The following is an 8,990-nucleotide window of genomic DNA, read 5'->3' on the forward strand; positions in this document are numbered from 1 at the left end:
CATGAAGAGGGCTCCCGAGGTTTCCTTTTCCAATAGGATGGAGCTCCACCACACTTGCAGAATGACGAGAAGTTATGTTAATAAATATATCCCAGAGTGTTTCGTAACTCGCCCTTGGTCCTAATGATGAAGCGTTCTTCAGATGGCCCCGATGTCTCCACACATGATACTATGCGACTTCTTTTCACGAGGCTCTCAAAGATCACGTTTGTGTCCTAACATTCTCTGCAGATATGACACAGCTGCGATAGCGGATCACAGAAGCCTTTCCTCTCCTTACAAGAGACGTGTTCATTCGAGTATGTGAGTAATTCGACTATCGATTAAATATCTCCCGTGTCACGATAGTAGTCACTTTCAATTCTTCTAACGAAGGTAAGAAAAAATGCTATACAAACTTCCTTTCGGTATATAAAGGATTAGGGGCCCAGAGAATATTTTCTTTCAAGAGGATACATTCTTTTTCGAACACCCTGTATATAGATCCTCTAATTATAACTGCAAACAAAATGTTGATTTTGCAATTGCTTCCATGAGAGAATATTCTGTGCACTTTCTTTCTGAAGGGCCGGGCCTAAACGTTTTCCTTAATCATTAAATTTAGTAGTTATCTACAATTACATAGTTTTCCATTGTTCTCAAAATAAAGATTTTTCTCTATGAATTGTTGAATGTTGCTAGGGATATTGAAGTAATTCTTTTTAGTGTTTTTTTCTTTACAATAATGTACTGAACGCCTGCATTAAGGAAGTTCGTGTGTCCATCTTGCAAAATGTTTCGTCTTTTTTCATGCCCACTAAGGTAAATATTCATTTTGCTCTTTTCTCTGTATGCAAACCACATTTCTTAAAGGCAACATTTTCATACAAATGTAGTACTAAAAACTTCTAATTGGCAACATCTGGGCTGCGAAGAGGAAAAAGAAAGAAATCTCGTACGTATTCGCGCGCAATTCGGAATTAGCCAATGAAAAGCACAAAAGCGGCCACCATCTCTCTCTCTTTCTTATTAACGGTTTTGTACTTTCTGCAGTTCTATCAGTGCTGCTAACCTCTTACTATATCATTGAATATGTATGTTTAGATATATATATATATATATATATATATATATATATATATATATATATATATTTTTTTTACAAAAAATCATACTACTACGGAATAATATTAAATGCCTTTAAACCCTCATTTCTGTTTGCACTTTCTGTTACACTACCTTCCCCGAACTTCTTTCAAGTTATTAAGTGCAGAACGGGGAGTTATACATATTTACTTGCGCTTTGACAATATCTGCACATTGTGTAATAATAGGAGACGTATAAAATAAAACTATATACTAATACGTATATATATATATATATATATATATATATATATATATATATACAGTACACATTCCACTATCCGAGGCTTTCCTTTTCTTTTCTTGCTGACGATAAATTACGCTTTTAGAAATGTTGTCTGAAAACAATAAGAATATGTGCAAAAAATACAATCAGAGGTAGAGGTCTTTAACAGGAAATAAGCAAGGGAGTTGAAAAATTTTTTATGCATGTAAAAAATATAGACATGAACCAACTTGTGAAATAAAAAGACCAGAAAACTACTCTTTCTAAATTATGTGTAAACTTTTTACCGAAAACGAAAGTTGCACGAAAGACTTTTTGTCCGTTTTTTGGCCTCCGGTGCTTGGGGTCCCTGATTCAATCCCAGCTCGTGCCGTGTGAACTTTGTCGTGCATAAAGACCGTGCTCATGGGTTTTCTCGGGTTTCTCCCGTTTCCTCCCACTTTCTTCATTCAGTACTCATCATCACCGTCTCCTTTAGCGTAACCGGTATAAGTATGCGACGTAAATCTAAATATTTCATTTCATTTCCCTTTTCTGCTCATACTGCTGATTATGCGCGATTATGCCAACATCCAACTCCGCGGATAATCGTGCGATTACTGTATATACAACTAATACAGATACAACTAATTATATTATCAGTTACAGTATCGGTTTTTATTTACTAATTTGCCTCACTTTATTTGCATCCCTGCAGTAAATAATTCTTATCGATAATAGTTAAAATGTATATTACATTTTAGTGCTTCACGACTGAATGATCATCTGCCTTACGTTATCTCGCAGCTGAAGAGAATGCTACACTGAAAACTACCTTGCGTTATAAAGGGTAAGTGAAACATATCTTAAAAATATCTTTCATACATTTCATTGTGTACATTAAAGAATGTAAGTTTGCCTTTTTCCTGTAATCAATACTTAATAAAGGATTTATTTTTATTTATTTATATACAATTTCATACGTGGTTCGTGATAGTAAACTCGATAGGACACAGTGGCACTATGAACATCCGAATCACTCATCATTCGAACATTCAAATATTTATTCGAATATTAGTATATTCCAAGTAATGTTAACGACGTTAATATGCTTGCCTTTATAGTTAATAATGTCAATTCTTACTTAAAACATACTTCCTTAACAGGACATTGAAGAAAAGGTAGTTGCCAACGGCCATACCATGCTGAATATACCGGTTCTCGTCCGATCACCGAAGTCAAGCAGCATCGGGCCTGGTCAGTACTTGGATGGGTGACCGCCTGGGAACACCAGGTGCTGTTGGTATACTTTTTCTAATTTTGTTTTTCACAAAGACGAATATTCTCACATCGTTCACCACGATAATTTCGTAATCATGCATTACTTAAAACAATTAGCAACGCTTTCCACGCGCTGGTCTTTTTGAGTATTCACCGACAAACCTACGTAGCTACAATAACTCACTCGAAGCCATATGCATTCGCCAACGGCCATACCATGCTGAATATACCGGTTCTCGTCCGATCACCGAAGTCAAGCAGCATCGGGCCTGGTCAGTACTTGGATGGGTGACCGCCTGGGAACACCAGGTGCTGTTGGCATCTCTTTTTCAAATTTCATTATCCTTCAAGTACGAAAATACTAGAAACATTAATTTTATAGTACTTTCAAGAGATAATTTATCAACATTATTTCATAGCGATTAATCGATATTCTAAGCGTTATACCCACTATTTCTTACACTAACAGCCTGTTTATTTGCACGGCACATTAAAATAACCTGATTTCCGATCCGTGTGCACCTACTACTATACTTAACACGGAATGTATTACCACTTTTTAAAAGTAAATTATTATGACTAAGTGTAGATCTCCGGCGAGTAAATGCCTTTCGTATACAAGCACGACACATCTCCGCTATGTGCTTTACTTTTTTACTAACAGCATATAGAAATTGGATTTCAAGGTGTTTCTACATAACAGAATGAAGCAAATTTCGTGATTTAACTCTTTCGAATAATGTGTTGGTCCTGACAAGGACCGTTTGAAATGAAAAATCTTGAAGAAGATTTTTACTTAGAGCTTGTGTACTTGGTAACAGCCTTCGTACCCTCACTTACAGCGTGCTTGGCAAGTTCACCAGGCAAAAGAAGGCGCACAGCTGTTTGGATTTCCCGGCTGGTGATAGTTGACCGCTTATTGTAATGGGCCAAACGAGAAGCTTCAGCAGCAATACGCTCGAAGATGTCATTAACAAAGCTGTTCATGATACTCATAGCTTTGCTAGATATGCCAGTGTCAGGATGCACTTGCTTCAAAACTTTGTAGATGTAAATGGCATAGCTCTCCTTCCTCCTCCTCTTCTTCTTCTTATCTCCCTTGGAGATATTCTTTTGGGCTTTACCAGCCTTCTTTGCAGCCTTTCCGCTAGTTTTTGGTGGCATGATGACTCACTCGTTCAGCAAAATTAGATGTGTCCGCCGATTTATCGACTTCATTTAAATTACAGTACGTGTTTCAATTCGCGCCAACTGCCTTGCTTTTCATTTGATGCACTCGGGTGCACGCTTGAAGTAGTAACAAAACTGACTTGATTCATGGGAGGCCGCATCAGCGTCGGGAAATCAGTGAGAAATGCAGGCACTTACTCGCGCTCCAAACACGACACGCAAAAAACGTGCTGTTCGTCTTCGAGACGGCACTGGCAGCTATCATACTTACGAACGGGTAATTCCTGAAGATCCCCGAGAACTTGACACACGAGACATTATAGGCAGAGAAACGGCATGCGGCTGGTGCTCAGGCCCGCACTTACAATCCCACCATAGGGACCTCTATGGGGAACCTACTCCCTCATCGCAGCCCGTCTCCTCTTCTCCCTCGGTACAGCAGACTTCGCCAGACTACAACAAAATGGCCCTCCAAATGATCCAATCAGTGACTCAGAGACAGTCCACCGCTTTTACTTCAGCACGTCATTCATCTTCAGAAGCACATAACAACGAGTTTCAGCTACCCAAGAGAACTTGTAAACCATCTACCGAACCTGTTACACCAATTCCTACCTCCAACACATTTGCGGCCCTTGCTGGAGCTGAGAACACTCCCGAACCGATGGATGCCACTGGCGAATCTTCCAAGACCTGGCTATACATCTACAACTGTCCGTACTCTCGGGGCTACGACCTCATAGCTAAGATGCAAAAACAATGTAAAGAAACGCCCACCTTTCGTTTCATGAAAGGTTTTCTCAAGATCAAATGCACTCTTCAAGAAGACTTCCAAGCTATCCAAGATTTCTGCTCTGCTGAAAACCTTGAGTACGCCACAGAAATACAAAAGAAGAAAGATGTCATTAAAGCAGTGATTCGCCACTTACCTCTAGACACGGCTGTGGATGCCATAATTTCCGAGCTGAAGGAAAAAGGCTATCCAGTCCTTTCCATCATTCAACTGTCCAAGCGGAACGCTCACGAACCGTCGGGGAAAACTTTGTTCCCCCTTTTTCTAGTGATAATGAGGAAAACACTCAGGGCCAACTCCTTTTTTAAAGAAGATCTCCTCCTCCATATGAAGATTAAAGTAGAGCCATATCACTCCAAAGCCTATCTACAGTGCTACAAATGCCAGCGTTTTGGCCATGGCCAAAGCACATGCCAAGCGCAACCAAGATGTGTCAAGTGCGCCGGTAACCACTGGACTTTTGCTTGTGAAAAAAGGGACACATTAACGTCTGCTAAATGCGTCAATTGCACGGGAGATCACCCCGCCAACTACTCAGGATGCCCTAAAATTCAACGCCTTCTCCAGGGGAAAAACAGTAAGACCCCTGCATCTGAAACGACGGACACTTCCACGACCCCATCAACCATGAAGCCAACCAAGACTTTTTCCAGTACAGACGACCGGACCTCCTGGCCTCCTCTTCCGAAGAAAGATACACCTCCTTCAGCACCAGAAGACACTGCCGCAACCTCCTTCAAAGATTTTCTTCAAATATTGAAGGACTTTGAACTATTCAGACTACTCCCTCTCCTCAAGAAGTATACGCCGAAATTGAAAGAAGAAAAAGACATGTTCAACAAGCTGTCAATCTTCATTGACATGCTTAGTGAATTCTTTAATTAACCACGACCTTTCCATACATACAGGACCACACCCTTATGAGGGCCACTCCAGGCTGCCTCATTGGTCATCGCCGCTGCCAATCAGGACTCTTCCAAGCTTCCAGTGCTAATACTCTCTCATCAGCAACGACCAGACTCACAGCTCCCCAGGCACTATACAGGACTTCTACCAGACTCCACATTCCCTGGCGATCAGCGACAGTGGCTGATTTGGTCATCACTTCACATGCCGTTACTTCAAATGGATTATCATCTCATATAAGAGGCAGGGGCTTCTAGCCCGGTACTCACACTCGACCAACTTGTCATGTTAACCTGTGGACCTGTGGACCTGTGGAGGCCGCAATTTTTCCTCTCATCTTATTACGAAAGAATATTGAACAATGTCTGGTCGCGGCAAAGGTGGAAAAGTCAAGGGAAAGAGCAAGTCCCGCTCCAGCAGGGCTGGCCTTCAATTCCCAGTAGGCAGAATCCATCGTCTTTTGCGAAAGGGTAACTATGCCGAACGAGTTGGTGCTGGCGCTCCCGTGTATTTGGCTGCAGTCATGGAATACCTGGCAGCTGAAGTTCTTGAGTTGGCAGGCAACGCTGCTCGTGACAACAAGAAGACTAGGATTATTCCACGTCATCTGCAGTTAGCTATCCGTAACGACGAGGAATTAAACAAGTTGTTGTCTGGAGTTACAATCGCTCAGGGTGGTGTTTTGCCCAACATTCAAGCTGTACTTCTGCCCAAGAAAACTGAGAAGAAGGCATAAATGTAAGACCTATATCTCATACAAATCGGCCCTTATGAGGGCCACAAACCCCTTTATAGAGGAGATTTACGATTGAAATGAATTGTTTTCGATATACAGACTCATCAAAAGTGTCTGAGATAGTTGCTTAGTTTCATTCGAAATTCTCGCTGCTATTCGATTAATTAGTATATGTGTAGTCGTCGATCGTAATTGAAGCCCATAGGAAGTCACACTAACTTTAGAATACTCCAAACAGCGATGTGCTTAGTTCCCACTACATTATTAATTATAAGATCATTACCTTTTGTATTGTCGCTAGCTACATTTTTTTGATATTTGCGTACATCGGGCTCATATTACCCAGAGGACAGGACAGTCGAGCCCAGATTCTCAGCAATGGAAGAAAACCTCATACCACATATTCTCATGTACTTCATGCTAGACAAAGGAATTTCCAACATTCTTAAAGCACTCATGTTTCTCTCTTGCGTTGGCTTGGCTGAAATTACTCTGTTCAATATGTTCTCGACATTTATTATTGTTCATTACTATGCCCCAATGACATCATGAACAGAGCGGATCAGAAAACTTTCCTAAATTTCTTTTGCAACATAGTAATGACATTAAATGCACACTTAAGTACGATTTATTCTTTGCAAGGTCGATATTCATATTTGTGTGATATGTGTTATATGTATATGGTTTGTAATACGCAACTACTCTTATTCTCTGATCTCAGAACTCATTTGCTACTGTGCCCAACGAGCGAGCCTAGGTTTCTTGTAACTACTGCCTTTCTTTAGTAAATAATGTGAAGTATACAATGCATTAACCTACATCTCATATTTGTATTACTCTTTATTTTAGTAACCCGCTACGAAGTGTCATTAATTTACATGTAAATCACAATAGACACTACCGCAAAAGAAAGAAATCGAACCCAAGACCACGTAAACAAGATAAAGGACAAGATTCAGGTTTCTAACGCATTATTCGCCCCTCACAGCACAGTATAGAAGTTGTATAAGCCTCTATACGTACATCCTACTGTCAGAACAGAAATTCCGACTTGCGTTTCGCATCTCTCATGCTCGCTACTTCCAACAAATCGCCAATTTCCAACCAGAACCCCTTCTCCAGCATTAATACTGCTACATGATATGAATACGTATACATGAACGTACATAATGTAAAAAAAAACGTATGATTTTCTCAAATTAATCTCTCTACGTCTGTAATTTAGTGTGCATCAAAAGGCTTTAATGTAGTTACACGAATTCTTATAATCTAACAGAAAATCGCACAAAGTAAATCTTTCCCTTTATATAAATTTGTTGGCTCTGAAAAGAGCCGTTTATGCCAATTTTATATCCAAAATAGGAGGAACCCCAACTTAACCTCCGAAACCGTACAGGGTTCTTCCTTGCCTCTTCAAGGCATACACAACATCCATAGCTGTCACTGTCTTCCTCTTGGCGTGTTCTGTGTATGTAACAGCATCTCTGATTACGTTCTCCAGGAATACTTTCAATACTCCTCGGGTCTCTTCATAAATGAGACCAGAGATACGCTTCACACCACCACGGCGAGCAAGACGCCTAATAGCGGGTTTGGTGATACCCTGGATGTTGTCACGAAGAACTTTACGGTGGCGCTTGGCACCTCCTTTGCCAAGACCCTTGCCTCCTTTTCCACGTCCTGTCATTTCGATATGTTACTGCTTCGCTCACCACACACGAGAAATACAAGCCCAAGCAGCCCAAGACTCGTGGTTTTGTTCCTTCGATCATGCAGGGAAAGCACGGAGGAAAAACACAAAACGTGTCTAAGCCAATGAGAACTGTCCTTTTCGACTGACTTTATCCAATGAGAAATAGCTTGATTTAACGGTTTTGCTCTTTATATAACTTGACTTCATTCAGCGCGCAATTATTTGAAACAAGTCGTGACAGTTGCAATGGCACGTACCAAGCAGACAGCTAGGAAATCTACTGGAGGCAAAGCTCCTCGAAAGCAGCTTGCCACCAAAGCTGCAAGAAAGAGTGCTCCAGCTACCGGTGGAGTGAAAAAGCCCCATCGTTACAGGCCTGGTACTGTGGCTCTCCGAGAAATTCGTCGTTACCAGAAGAGCACTGAATTGCTCATCCGCAAGCTGCCCTTCCAACGACTCGTCCGAGAAATTGCACAAGATTTCAAGACAGATCTTCGCTTCCAAAGCTCAGCTGTCATGGCTTTACAGGAGGCAAGTGAAGCTTACCTTGTAGGGCTTTTCGAAGACACCAACTTGTGTGCTATTCACGCAAAGAGAGTCACAATCATGCCTAAGGACATTCAGCTTGCTCGCCGCATCCGTGGGGAACGTGCTTAAGTTTGAAGTTCTGGCACTGAGTTCAAAAACGGTCCTTTTTAGGACCAATACACTACTTAGAGATGCTGTTATCCTAACAAGGATCTTGTCCATACTTGTTATCTTTTTTTTTTAAATTCTCACGCCGTATGTTGCATAGTTAATACATCTACCTTCGTTTTCCTGTCGTTTCGTATATCATCCTATCTTTCAAGTATATTCTTTAGTTTTCCCCTATGTTTACCGATTGATTATCTTCGTTTTATGTGGTCAAGGGTTCGATTTTGCCATATGTTGCATAACTTAACTTCGATTCAACCACTGTTTGCCCTTCTCAACGTTATTAATCTGATAGAACTCGCAGGCGAAATATGTACTTCTTCCAAGGTAGCAAAAGTAATATTATTTTGTCAGAGGTCGCTGCTGTTGAATGCAAACGTTAAAC

At 40.8% G+C, this 8,990-nt stretch overlaps 2 non-coding genes across 2 annotated transcripts; both read left to right on the top strand.

The window, feature by feature from the left end:
* Positions 1–2,517: 2,517 nt before the first annotated feature.
* LOC145677102 (5S ribosomal RNA) lies at positions 2,518–2,636 on the top strand. The gene has a single exon (XR_014129630.1). It is a non-coding gene; the product is annotated as a 5S ribosomal RNA (ribosomal RNA).
* Positions 2,637–2,813: 177 nt separating this feature from the next.
* LOC145677107 (5S ribosomal RNA) lies at positions 2,814–2,932 on the top strand. Its single transcript, XR_014129635.1, has one exon. It is a non-coding gene; the product is annotated as a 5S ribosomal RNA (ribosomal RNA).
* The last annotated feature ends 6,058 nt before the right edge of the window (positions 2,933–8,990 follow it).

The sequence above is a fragment of the Thermobia domestica genome, unplaced genomic scaffold (genome assembly GCF_964235325.1).
Source record: "Thermobia domestica unplaced genomic scaffold, izTheDome1.hap1.1 HAP1_SCAFFOLD_609, whole genome shotgun sequence".
NCBI lineage: Eukaryota > Metazoa > Arthropoda > Insecta > Zygentoma > Lepismatidae > Thermobia > Thermobia domestica.